Here is a 12862-nt window from a genome sequence, read left to right as displayed (position 1 = left end):
TCAGAATGGCTAAGATTAAAAATACTGAGGTCAGCTCATTTTTTAGAGGATGTGGAGTCAGGAGAACACTCCTCCACTGCTGGTGGAAGCGCAAACTTGTACAGCTATTTTAGAGATCATTATGGTGGTGTCCAATAAAAACGTGGATCAATCTACCTTAAGAATCTGCAGTCCCACTCTTGAGAGTTTACCAAAAGGATATTCAATCATACAAAAAGGAAATTTGCCCAACCATGTACATAGCAGCATTATTTATAATTGCTAGGATATGGAAACAACGTGGATGCCCCTCAACAGAAGAATGGATAAAGAAAATGTGGTACATTAACATAATGGTGCCCTAGTCAGCAATAAAAAATGATGACCTCATGATTTCAGGCAAATGGATGGTGTTAGTATTAGGCATCTGTACTATGGTGTTCCTGGGGTTCTGATAAAATACACCCTCAGCTGTAGCCACTAAGAACACCACCTGTGCCTGTTCACCATGTTCCTTTTAAAAGGGCCTTGCATACCTCCAAGCCTCCACTCTCTTTCCCTTTTTCTCTCCCTCTGTCTGTCTGTCTGTTCTTCTCTTTCTCTCTCTCTCTCTCTCTCTCTCTCTCTCTCTCTCTCTCTCTCTCTCTGTGTGTGTGTGTGGGGGGGTGCGTGCGCCCGGACACACACACACACACACACGCTTGCCCATATTTACTCTCTCCTTTAGCTCCTGTCCCCAGAGACTGGTGTCCCGACTCCCCTATCCCATTTTGATCCATTTATCTAATAAAAACCCATCTGCTTCAACCTGTTGCATGGCATCTTTTTTCTCATGTGCTGGTTTTCTTAAATTACTGCAGATGAAACTTGAATAAACTATTCTGAGTGAGATAACCCAGACTTGGGAACACAAAGACAGTATGTATTCACTGATAGGTATCCATTTTTATTTTAATATTTGTTGCTATGTTGAGCATTTAACCTATAGGCATTCACATATTGGACTAACACTCTATCAATGTGTTACACTCTCTACCCTAAAATATTCTTTTATTTTGAGACTGGGTCTGGCCTATAAATATTCTTATCCAAAAGATATTCTATTTAATCCAGCTCAAATAGATTTTTTTCCTATAGATTGGAAACTTTAATATTATTTGTTTTTTCTTTGGTGACAATTGTGTAATTACCTTCCATTTAATTAAGAACATTGATTATCATTCTTTGCTTCTTAAGATAGTTTAAATGTAACTTAAATCATGGAAAGGGAGATATTGAGAGAAACTATTTACGAGGTTTTATAGAGGTGTACAGATTGCTCTTTAATTATGATATAGAAATGTTCACAGTGTCCACAACTTTAGGCATTTCCATTTGTAGTCAATCCATAACACACAATTAATTTTGTTGCTGGTAAAACTATGGAGAAGGATTGTTTCTTCCAGATAATTCTAAATAAAGAAAATGAATGGAATTGAATCAAAGACCCAGACTAATCCACACAACTATGAACACCTGACTTTTGATAAAGAAGCCAGAAATAGACAGTAGAAAAGGAAAGCATCATCAATGGTGCTTGCTAGTCTAACCGGATGTCAACATGAAGAAGAATGAAAATCGATCCATATCTAATACCTGGCACAAAACTTAAATCTAAGTGGACCAAAAACCTCAACATATAACCAGATGTGCAGGCCCTGATAAAATAGAGAAAGTGTGGAATAGCCTTGAACTCAATGAAACAGGATACAACTTCCTGCACAGAACAGCAATTGTGCACAGGCACTAAGAAAATCATCAATAAATGGGACCTCATGAAACTGAGAAGGTTATTTAAGACAAAGGACTCCATCATTTGGACAAAACATCAGCCTAAAGGTGGTTAATATACAAACTATATAAAGTAATGATGAAACTAAACTTTGACAAACCAAATACTCCAATTAAAATTCAGGATACAGATCTAAGCAGATAATTCTCAACAAAATACTCTCAAATGGCTGAGAAATATTTTTAAAATGTTAGCCATACTTAGCCATTACGGAAATGCAACTGAAACAACTCTCAGATAATATCCTACACATGTCAAAATAGCTAATATCAAAAACAGAAGTCACAGCTTATGTTGTCAAGAATGTAGAGTTAGAGGAACACTTATCCATTGCTGGTGAGAGTGCCAACTTGTACAGATACTTTGGAAAACAATGTGGCAGTTCCTCAGAAAATTAGGAGTTGATTTACCACAAGACCCATCTACACCACTCTGGGAATGGACTTATATCCAGAGGACGTTCCATCCTCCCACAAAAACACTTGCTCAACTGTGATCATCGCAGCTTCATTTATAATAGAAATTGGAAGCATCCTAGATATTCCTCCACTGACAAATGAAATGAGGGAAAAAGTACACAATGGAATATTACTCAGCTGTTAAAAAATGACATTGTGAAATATGAAGGCAAAAGGATAGAAATGACAGTAGGCAGAGTTTTCTTTCCTGCCTACCAGTATCTAAATAACTGGGATGAAGACTAAAAATTAATTATAAATGCAAACCTGATAGCTCAGGCTTATTTCTAAGTAGCTCTTACTACTTCAATTATACAGTATTTCTTTTTTGAAATAGATTTTTATTTAAATTCAAAACAATCTTATTTACATATCCACCCCAGTTTCCTCTCCCTTCCCATCCTCTCATGTCTTCCACACACTTCCTATCCCACCTGCATCCACGAACAGGGGAGGATGAGGCCTTCCATGGGGAACATCAGAATCTCTCACATCATTTGGGGAAGGGCCTAGGGCTTTTCCTGGACATCTAGGTTGAGAGAAGTATCCCTCAAAGGGCAATGGGCTCCCAAAGTCTATTTGTGCACTAGGGATAAATACTGGTTCCACTGCCAGAGGCCCTATAGACTGCACAGGCTTCATAACTGACACTCACTTTCAGGTATCTTGATTTTGGGTCCCATGCTGTTTCCCCAGCTGTTCAGACTGGGGTCTGTGAGCTTCCACTTGCTCAGAGCAGCTGTTTCTGTGGGTTTCCCCGGCATGGTCTTGACCCCTTTGCTCATCACTGGTCCTCCTCTGCAATTGGGTTCCAGAGTTCAGTTCAGTGTTTAGCTGTGGGTGTCTGCTTCTGCTTCCTTTAGCCATTTGACTCTGCACTTCTTCCCAGCATGCTATGCTTCCAAAACCCTGCCAAGATATTGGCCAATAGTTTTTTTATTAACAGTGAGTGTAACACATTTTCATAGTGTGTAGCAGGATTATTCTACAGCATTTTCCCTTTTGTCTATATAAAAAGGAAGGGTTAATTTAATAATTAAATGCCATATTCTGTAGGTCTTTAAAGTGTTTCAAGACCATCTATATATCTAAATAGATTTGTAGATGACCGTGAAAACATAACTAACAGAACTATAAATTTAGCTATTATACATGACTATTAATCTGTATTTGTTAATTATATACTACATACTATAATAAATGAGCCACATAATACCTCAAACAAGAGTAGAAACATCCATACAGTATAACAAAGTAACTTCAAATTTCTATCACTAAGCCAAATCCATACCAATGTAAAATATTTAAGATTGATAGTTACTTTTGATTAAAGTAGATTCAATAATCTACATTTTTATCTCATTATTTCTATACTGTCTATACCTTTGTTCCTTTAAAACAAAATCTTTAATTTAACTCATTTGTTTAGATCTTTTTTTTTCAAAAACCATGATGAATAACAACTTTTAACCACCCCCCTTAAATGATTGTAAACATCCATAATCTGGCTTTTGGGAAATGGTGTTATTTTCTACACTACTCTGTGGTGTTTGTAGGCACTGGTGTCTATGGAGGAACCTTGAGAAAATGAGGAAAATTGTTAGGTCTTGGCTGGAGTGTTTTTGGGGTCTGAATCATCTTGGCCAGAACTTTGAAGCTGTTTTGGATGCAGAATTCTGAGAAGACCCTAACACAGACATTCTGAGAAGCTGGATCACCTGGGTCATCCATTTTCATTGGTGCTTGGTCTCCTTGTTCTAAAAATACATACTTTTAAGGGTAACATACAAATATGGAAAATGTGGTGTTTTCAAGTCAGTTAAACATTACTTTTTGTTTTATACTTGAGCAGGAAAAATATGCATTAAGTGTGTGGGTTTTCTAGGTTTATTTCTTTGTCTGTTGCCAGGGATTCAGGGGTTTCCCCAGACAAACCTCATCATCTACAATCTGGAATGAATCCATAGTCTTTCATTTCCTATGGAAATAAAAGCTTAACTTTTGCCCAAAAGCATACATTTTGACTTCCATTTTGAAGTCAAGATTTTTTTAAATTGATAGGTTAGTTTAATCTAACAGCATTCATAATCCAGTTTCTGTTATCAGCCAAACAACTTGAAAGATAGCACAATAGGACACAGATTACAGAATATCTGTGTGGTTTCCATCTTTATGTTGCTTTTAAAAATATTATCTACTCCCTTTTCAAGGACTTTATTCATATATATACATATATCATGGTGATATATTATTTTGATTTATTACAGCTTGCTGAGGGGGTCAGAAAGACAAGTCATCCTCAAGATGTAGAGATCAGACAGTGGAGGTTCACATCTTCAATCCCAGGACTGGTTACAAAGAGGTAGACAGATCTCTGTTAGTTCTAGGCTACTATGGCCTAGACAAGAGTGAATAGTAACAGAGCTCATGCCTCATGCCTTTGATCCTAGCACCTACAATCACATACATTTAATTCCTTTATTTGGGCATAATATAAAACAGGAGCAAGTTCTCAGAGATTGCATTTATTCTGCAGCCATATAAAGGATAGTATGGCTCAGTCTCTGAATTCTCTAGCCATACTGAGGAGAAGATAATAGTCTGGGCTTTGGTTGTGACAGGTTCGCCTTTCAAAGTGAGGTAAAGTTAAGAGCTGGTGGCCAGATACGTTGTTTTTCTGATCTTTAGTTTGAAGGCTGAATGAACCTCAATATCTGTTTCTGGGTATTTTAGTTTTCATATTACAATATAAGAACTGTCTATAATTTTTTTATTTTGTCTCAGAAAGCCTTGCACATTTTTATATACTTTAACACCTTAATAGGTATTTTTCCCCTCTGGAAGTATCATTACGGAGCATCTGTATCCTTTGTTGTCTGCATGAGAACACCCTGCCTCATGCAATGAGCTGGTATTTCAATCCAGGAGACAATGCCTGGGAGGCATCTCTCTATATATCAGCTCATATAAGAGAATGTAGGAAAAAGCAATGTGGGTCTGCTGGCAGCTCCCAAGAGATACATCTCTGTACTGCATCCAACATGAGAGGCACGTGACTTAAAATAAGCTGTATTTAGGTAAATATCTGTATGTTTAGAATGTTTTTAAAGTTTTCTCAGTCTTATGTAGATATAGGTGAACCATGTTGGAATACCAGTTATAGGCAAACTAACATTCCTACATGCTAGTTCCCTACTGACATGGAGCCTAAAAGATAATTATAAATTGTCTGCCAATAGCTCAGACTTATTAATACCTAGCTCTAACAACTAAGTTTTACCACATGGCTCATTTTGTACACATTCTACCTCTGCATCTGGCTCAAGACTCCTCATAGTCTTCTTCCCAAAATTCTCTCTGTCCCCCAAAATCCTGCCTATATATCAACCAATCAGCTTTTTATTGATAATGATAGCAACACATGTTCACAGTGTACAGAAGGATAATTCCACAGCAATAGTCATTTTGTGTCAAGTAAACCAGACACAAAAAGACAAATAGGGGATACACTCACTTATAATTCTACATTAGTTGCTAAGTAAAGAACAATCGTGCTACAATCAACAGACCATAAAGTCTAAGTAACAAGGTGGATCAAGGTGGGTATACATGACTCTCTCTCTGGGAAGGTGAAATAGAATAGATTTTGCTGGAGGACTAGGGGCAGGTGGTGATGGTAACAGGAGAGATCAGGCAGTGGGGAGGGAAAGAGGAATAGAGTACTGATAGGAAAAAACCAGAACTGGGGGCTGCATTGGGGAGGGGTAATATAGAAACAAAGCAGTGCAATGAAAACTCCATGGAATCCCTAGAAGTGACACTAGACAAATTTCCTAATAATAGGGTATATGGAGCCCAAACTGGCTATCTTCCATAACCAGGCAAGGTGCCTAACAGTGGGGCTGGGTCATCAACGCAGCCACAAAACATTCAAATTACTATCTGTCATACCTGAGAGACCTGCTGTTGTTGGTGAAGAACTTGTGTGAGTGTACCCCATTTTTAAATTGGAATGTTCGGTGTTTTCAAGAATAGCTTCTCGAGTTCTTTTTATATTTTGGAGATCAGCCCACTGTCAGATGTGAGGTTGGTGAATATCTTTTCCTAGTCTGTGGGCTGTCATTTTGTTTTGCTGACTGTATCCTTTGCCTTACAGAAGCTTCTCAGTTTCAGGAGGTCCCATTTATTAATTGTTGATCTCAGTGTCTGTGCTACTGGTGTTATGTTCAGGAAGAGGTCTCCTGTACCGATTAATTCAGGCTATTTCCCACTTTATCTTCTAGTAGGTTCAGTGTGGCTGTGTTTATGTTGAGGTCTTTGATCCATTTTGACTTAAGTTTTGTGCAGGGCAAAAGGCTTGGGTCTATCTGTAGTTTTCTACATGTTGCATCAAGTTATGCCAGCACCATTTGTTGAAGATGTTCTCTTTGTTCCAGCGTATAAATTTGGATTGTTTGTCAAAAATCAGGTGTTCATAGGTATGTGGGTTAATATCAGGGTTTTCAATTCTATTCCATTGGTCTACCTGTCTATTTTTGTGCCAATACCAAGCTGTTTTCAGGATTTTAGCTCTGTAATAGAGTTTAAAGTTAGGGATGGTGATGCCTCCAGAGTCCCTCTATTGTACAGGGTTGTTTTGGCTATGCTGGGTCTTTTGTTTCTCCATATGAAGTTGAGAATTGTTTTTTCAAGGTCAGTGAAGAATTGTGTTGGGATTTTGGTAGGGATTTCATTGAATCTGTAGATTGCTTTTGGTAAGATTGCCATTTTCACTATGTTGATCCTGCCTCTCCACGAACATGGGAGTTCTTTCCAATTTCTGGTATCTTCTTTAATTTCTTTCTTTAGAGACTCAAAATTCTTATGGTACCGGTCTTTCATTCTTTTGGTTAGTGTTACTCCAAGGTATTTTAAATTGTTTGTGGCAATTGTAAAGGGTGATGCGTCTCTAATTTCTTTCTCCACCAATGTGTCATCTGTATATAGTAGGGATACAGATTTTTTTCAGTTAATCTTGTATCCTGACATTTTGCTGAAGGTGTTTATCAGCTGTAGGAGTTCCCTTGTTGAGTTTTTCGGGCCACTTATGTAGACTATCATATCATCTGCAAATAGTGAGAGTTTGACTTCTTCCTTTCTGATTTGTATCCCCTTAATCTCCTTTTGTTGTCTTATTGCTCAAGTTAGAACTTCAAGGGCAATATTGAAGAGGTATGGAGAGAGTGGACAGCCTTGCCTTGTTCTACAGTGAGTTTTTATTGTCCAGAAAAAAGTAAATGGATAAGATACACAAAAATACTGCTTTTAGATCCGGACTTCAGTCAGGGGTGGTTGATCAGGGAATATAAAGAATTATCTCACTTTGTAGAATTGCTGAAGTAGACAGATTTCTATGTTGCTTTCAAGATAGAGAGGAATGGCTAAAAATGAGGTGCAGTTTGGTTCTGAGAGATGGGGATTCCAACATAGTGATGTCACAAGGACTAAAGATTATAGCACTGACAAGTTCATTTCTATATAATTAAAGACGCATGTCTGTCTTTTTCCCAGGTGGTGGACTGCTCCTTAGAAAGAGGTAAGACGTTTTATCAACCAAAATGCATTTGTGAAGGGAGAATAAGGAATTCCTGTGATCATGTATCCCAATTACTGTCAGGCACTTTTCTAACACTGGCTGCTTTCCCTTCAATGGAAAATGTGTGATTTCATTGGCTTCACAGTCTCCCTAGGATATTTTATCTGCCTGGATAAACAATATTATATGAACCCAGATTTACTATTTCTGCCAATATGTATTATATACATAGAAATATGTATATTTCTATACACACATATATTCTTAATTTTGTGAATAATACAAAGGTAATTATATAGATCTATTATATATTTTTTCAATTATCAATAGCTGTGACATTATTTTTGTAAGGTGCCAGTCATATATTTATAGAAAGATAATTCTCTGGCATTAAATAGATATATACATACAAATATGATCAAACTTAAAAATCTACAAACCCTTGGCTCACAAGGGGGCCTCTGGGAACACCTCTATGCTTCCCTGTCACCCAAGGTCACAGAGCATAAGTCTGCTTTTTAAAATTTAATTAATTTTGGCCATCCTTGCAACAACAAGCCTGAAGTCAGGTTGTTTCCCATAAAGTGAAAGTCAGAGAAAAAATTCAGTTCCCACTCTGAATTCTGTATCTCCAAAATTGGCGCTACCTGCCCTTTCATTTAACTAGTACATCAGGGTAAAGGGGGGGAGGAACCCCTGAAATGGGTTAAGAAATAAGATGCACTCATTAAAAAAGGGTGAGTTTCATTTGTTCTGAAAGCAATCGATAGGATAAAGTCATACAGAACCCAGAAAATGCCCAGTACCCACACCTCAGGATCACACTGACTGGAGTAGGCCCTGACCCTACAATCTTTGCGCTAGCCAACTCCTATTTCTTTGGTATTGTCAGAAGACAAGATACAGTTCCTAGGTGTTGGGGAAGAGGGAGTATAGGTCATAGACTTCCTCTAAGTACTGAGTGACCAATTTAAATGTTTCCTTTTTAAATTATTTAAAAATGAATCAATTTACATCCTGTGCTGTACACAGCCCTTTTGACCCCTGACATTGATTAGAGGAAGGCAGACAATGGTGTCAGCATTGGAGGGGCCGCCTCACTTTCTTCTGCCATTTAGGTTTGGCTTCTCCCTTGGGTACTGTACTGTTGGGCTTGGAGGTCGCAGTGGCCCCAGGTCCAGGGTGAGGTGCTGCAAAGAAGTTCCCATTGGACATCTGGCCGTGGGCTACTTGAAAAATCCAGCTCAAGAAATCCTGTAGGTCAGCAGGAGGGGTCTCTGGCATGGCCCTCGGCAGACCACTACTGCCCGGTACCTGAGAACCAAATGAGATGTGATAAGGAACTCTGGGTATCTGGAGAGATTCCCACATTCTGACATCCCTCCCACTCTGTGATATCATAGACCTTTCCATCCATCAGTGCAAAATAGGTGACCTTAAGGCATAACATGCTTGACTCTGCCCAAAAGTCTCCCTCCTCAGCAGGATGCAGCCTGTTACACTCAGCACAGCATCTAGCACTCTTAGGTTCCCCCGTACATTTCAAACCTCCTATGCTTTCCTTGGCATCGGCTGCACATCATAGTATTCATTGCCCCTTGAGGTCATCTTGTAGCTTCGAAGGAAACTCATCCACTGACCGGCTCAGCTCATTCACTGCCATTTGTTTCATCTCATATCCTGCCGACTCTCTGGGTTGCTGACAATGTCCCAAGCTGCCCACAAAACTTTGAAGGCTTCCTCAGCCTTGGGATGAGTTTTATCAGGATGAACCATCTGTTCTAGCTGCCTATAGGCCTTCTTTAGCTCCTTATCTGATGTTGTGGCTTCAACCCCCAGCACACGAAAAGGGATCAGTTCATCTTCAGGGACCCTGGCCATGATCAAAAGTCGGGCCACTTCCTCTTCTGGGTAGCAGTGGCGCTCACTAGCTGCAGGTGCCTTACCTTTCATATTAGACCTTGGCTTGACCCAAGGAAACTCCAGCCAGTTCTGCTGAACTACTCTTACCAGTTGCTGCCATGGCCTGCTAGCTCGAAGCAGAGTCCAGCAACGATGTACAGCTGGAGAATCCAGCCAAGAGAACAGCCTGGTGGTCCTTTCCCTCCAGGCTAACCTGTCACCCAGTCCCACCAAATCCGGCTGCCGAGCTGTAGACAACCCAAAAGGAGGACAAGAGCCAGCAGCAGGAAAGCACCCACTAACCTAAGACGACAGGTGAATAGCCCTGCTGCACAGGAAAAGCTCTGGCTTAGGAACTGGACATCACCCGGGCCCAGCCCCCCAATCTCCCTGCCCAGGCTCCCACCCAAACTTGAAAGAGGTTCAGGTCACTGCCTTTCAGCTGCCTGCATGCATATATGATGGCCACATGTTTCTACATACTCTCCCACCAATACCAGAAGTACAATCACCCACCAGAAGCCTGCCTGTCCAAGCTGACATAGCTCTTCCACGGCCACAGTCCCATGCCTCTGTGCTTATCTGCCTGATTTTGTTTTCGGACCAGCCGATGACGACCTGGGGACCTGGGATCTCTGTGTCCACTATCCCGTGTATCCTCCTTGGTCAAAAAACAGTGCCTCTGCCTCCGGGATGGGTGTTGCTTTCCACTGGACACACGTGAAAAATCATTGGGAAATTTAAGAGGTTCCTCGTCATCATATTCTTCTTCTAACTCTTCATCTTCCCTACGGCTGGGGAGGTGCAATGGTGGCAAAAGTTGCTAGAAGAGCCATCACCTTCCTGAGAGTAAGTCCCTTAGGGAATTCCAGGGCTTCTCTGGCAGTTACAAGCAGACAGAATTTGAAAGAAAGAAGGGCTCCCATCCTCCTGGTACCCAGTCTCATACTCTCTTGAGAGTTCCTGGTCTGCTCCTGACTCTTCTGAGGATGTCTCACTCTCATGAAGGTAGCCTCCTTCCCTAGGTGGTCGTGGACCCCTGGGAGATGCATGGCTTAGATCCCACAAGTGGGCTGGTTTGGGGGGCTGTGTAACTTAGAACCAGAGGGCTCTGTGAGGCAGCAAGTACCATTAGGAGCAGTCTCTGTTGAGTCCCTGAGTCCAAAGAGTGGCGCTAACTCTTCCCCCTCTAGCAGCTGAGCCTGAGGCCATGGGGAGGTATGAAAGCAGCTGCTCTGGCTCTGCTTCAGGCTCATGCACTGCTTCTGCCTTTCGTCCCTGCCGCGGGTGCCTACTTCCACTTCTGTGACATCATTTTTAAAAAGTCTTTAAGGTGATTGAAGACATCATGAAAATAGGTTAGACTTAATTGAGATGAATTCTTGTTTTTCAGTGTTTGTTTAGCAACAATTTGTTAGGATATTTATTTTCAAGGAGTAAGATCCCAAACGAGTTTGGGAATTTATTAACTCATCATTTCTTCATACATTTTTCCACATGCTACACCCAGCAGTGAATAAAATAGATAGAAATTTCCTTTCCAGGGAGTAACAATACAAAACACCAACTGATACAGAGATGGAAGAGCTAGGCCAGGCAGTGTGAAGGCAAGATTGTGGAGGGTATAGGAAATCTCAGAGTTACAATATTGAGTTATAAGGTGAGAAGGATTTGTGTTAACTCTGAGAAGATACCTGAAACTGTTGAGGGCTTGTGTCATAGTCCTCGGAAGGAAATGATCAGTTATTTAATGACAAAGGAAGTTGCCCAGAGAAGCATGTTTTTTGTGGGCACATTCAGAAATTTAAAAACAGTTAATTGCATGGTATTTTCTAAATAAATAAAAAAATGCTGTATTTTGCCCTGAATGAGATGGAAGGATGTAGGAAGTAGTAAAGGATGGTTATACATAGTTTTGTTTACATTTCTCTTATAGAAAAATAGTCCCACTAACTATTAATATCATTGGGATAGTACCAGGTAGTTTATTATGGCATTCTGTGTTGTGTTAAAATTATCCATAATTTATTATTAAAACCATCTTACGGTTAGTGACAATGCTTTTGAAATGTTATGAATTTCCATATCAATAATATTTAAGATGAAACAATGGAGAACTATCTAGTTACACCAGAATGGAAAAGAAATAGAAGCAATCCAAATGAGGAAAATGGTGTTTGCAGATTCAATCATTGCCAAAGATACACCTTAATACAGATCTAAGGAAAATTGATCCTTCAACTTAATGTAAGCAATAAGTAAATGAGTTCAATTGGATGCTTTCAAAACTGCATTTTGCCCCAGAAAGATACTAGAATCTAATGGTTTTCATTAAGAAGATTTTCTACAGATCCTGTTTCTCAAAGTAGAAAAGAACAATGAGAAGCAAGTGGTCCTTAAACACTGGTTAACATGTAGAAGGACTGCATTCTTCTGAATACAAGAGCTTAAAATTATTTGGGTGATGACAAGAAGGACAAACTCAAAGTATAATTTGATAGATAGCATTATATATACCTAGGCATATTTATATATGATCATCATAAGTGACTTGGGACCATAATGTGGTGGTGGCAGAACTTGGGCTGGCTGTCAGAAAGTACCCATATGGCAGCAGGCCTCGCATGGCTGGGCCGAAAGACTTATTGCTCCAGGTAAGGGTATTGAACATCTCCGTAAGAATTTCTTAACCAATTGAAATTCCTTGTTGGGAATTTTCTGTTTATATCTGCACTATTTTTAAAATTTGATTACTTGTTTTGTTGATGTCTGCTTCATTGAGTTCTTTATGTATTTTGGAAATCAGTCCTCTGTCAGATGTTGGGTTTGTGAAGAACTTTTCCCATTTTGCAGGCTGTCATTTTGCCCTATTGGTGGTATCCTTTACCTGACAGAGACTTCAATTTCAATAGTTCTCATTTATTTCTTGTGGATCTCAGTGCCTGTGCTAATGGTTTTCTGTTCAGGAAGTTGTCTTCTGTGTCAATGAGTTCATGATTATGTCTCACTTTCTCTTCTATCAGCTTCATTGTATCTGGATTTATGTTGAGGTCTTTGATGCACTTGGACTCAAATTTGGTACAGGGTGAACATTATGGATCAACTTTTTCTTACTAT

General features: G+C 39.7%; 1 pseudogene; it reads right to left on the bottom strand.

Annotated features, from left to right (window-relative positions):
* Positions 1-8920: 8920 nt before the first annotated feature.
* LOC113834866 lies at positions 8921-12416 on the bottom strand (annotated as a pseudogene).
* Between the last annotated feature and the right edge of the window lie 446 nt (positions 12417-12862).

The sequence above is a fragment of the Cricetulus griseus genome, chromosome 3 (genome assembly GCF_003668045.3).
Source record: "Cricetulus griseus strain 17A/GY chromosome 3, alternate assembly CriGri-PICRH-1.0, whole genome shotgun sequence".
Taxonomy (NCBI): domain Eukaryota; kingdom Metazoa; phylum Chordata; class Mammalia; order Rodentia; family Cricetidae; genus Cricetulus; species Cricetulus griseus.
This window is presented reverse-complemented; position numbering and strand designations above follow the sequence as displayed.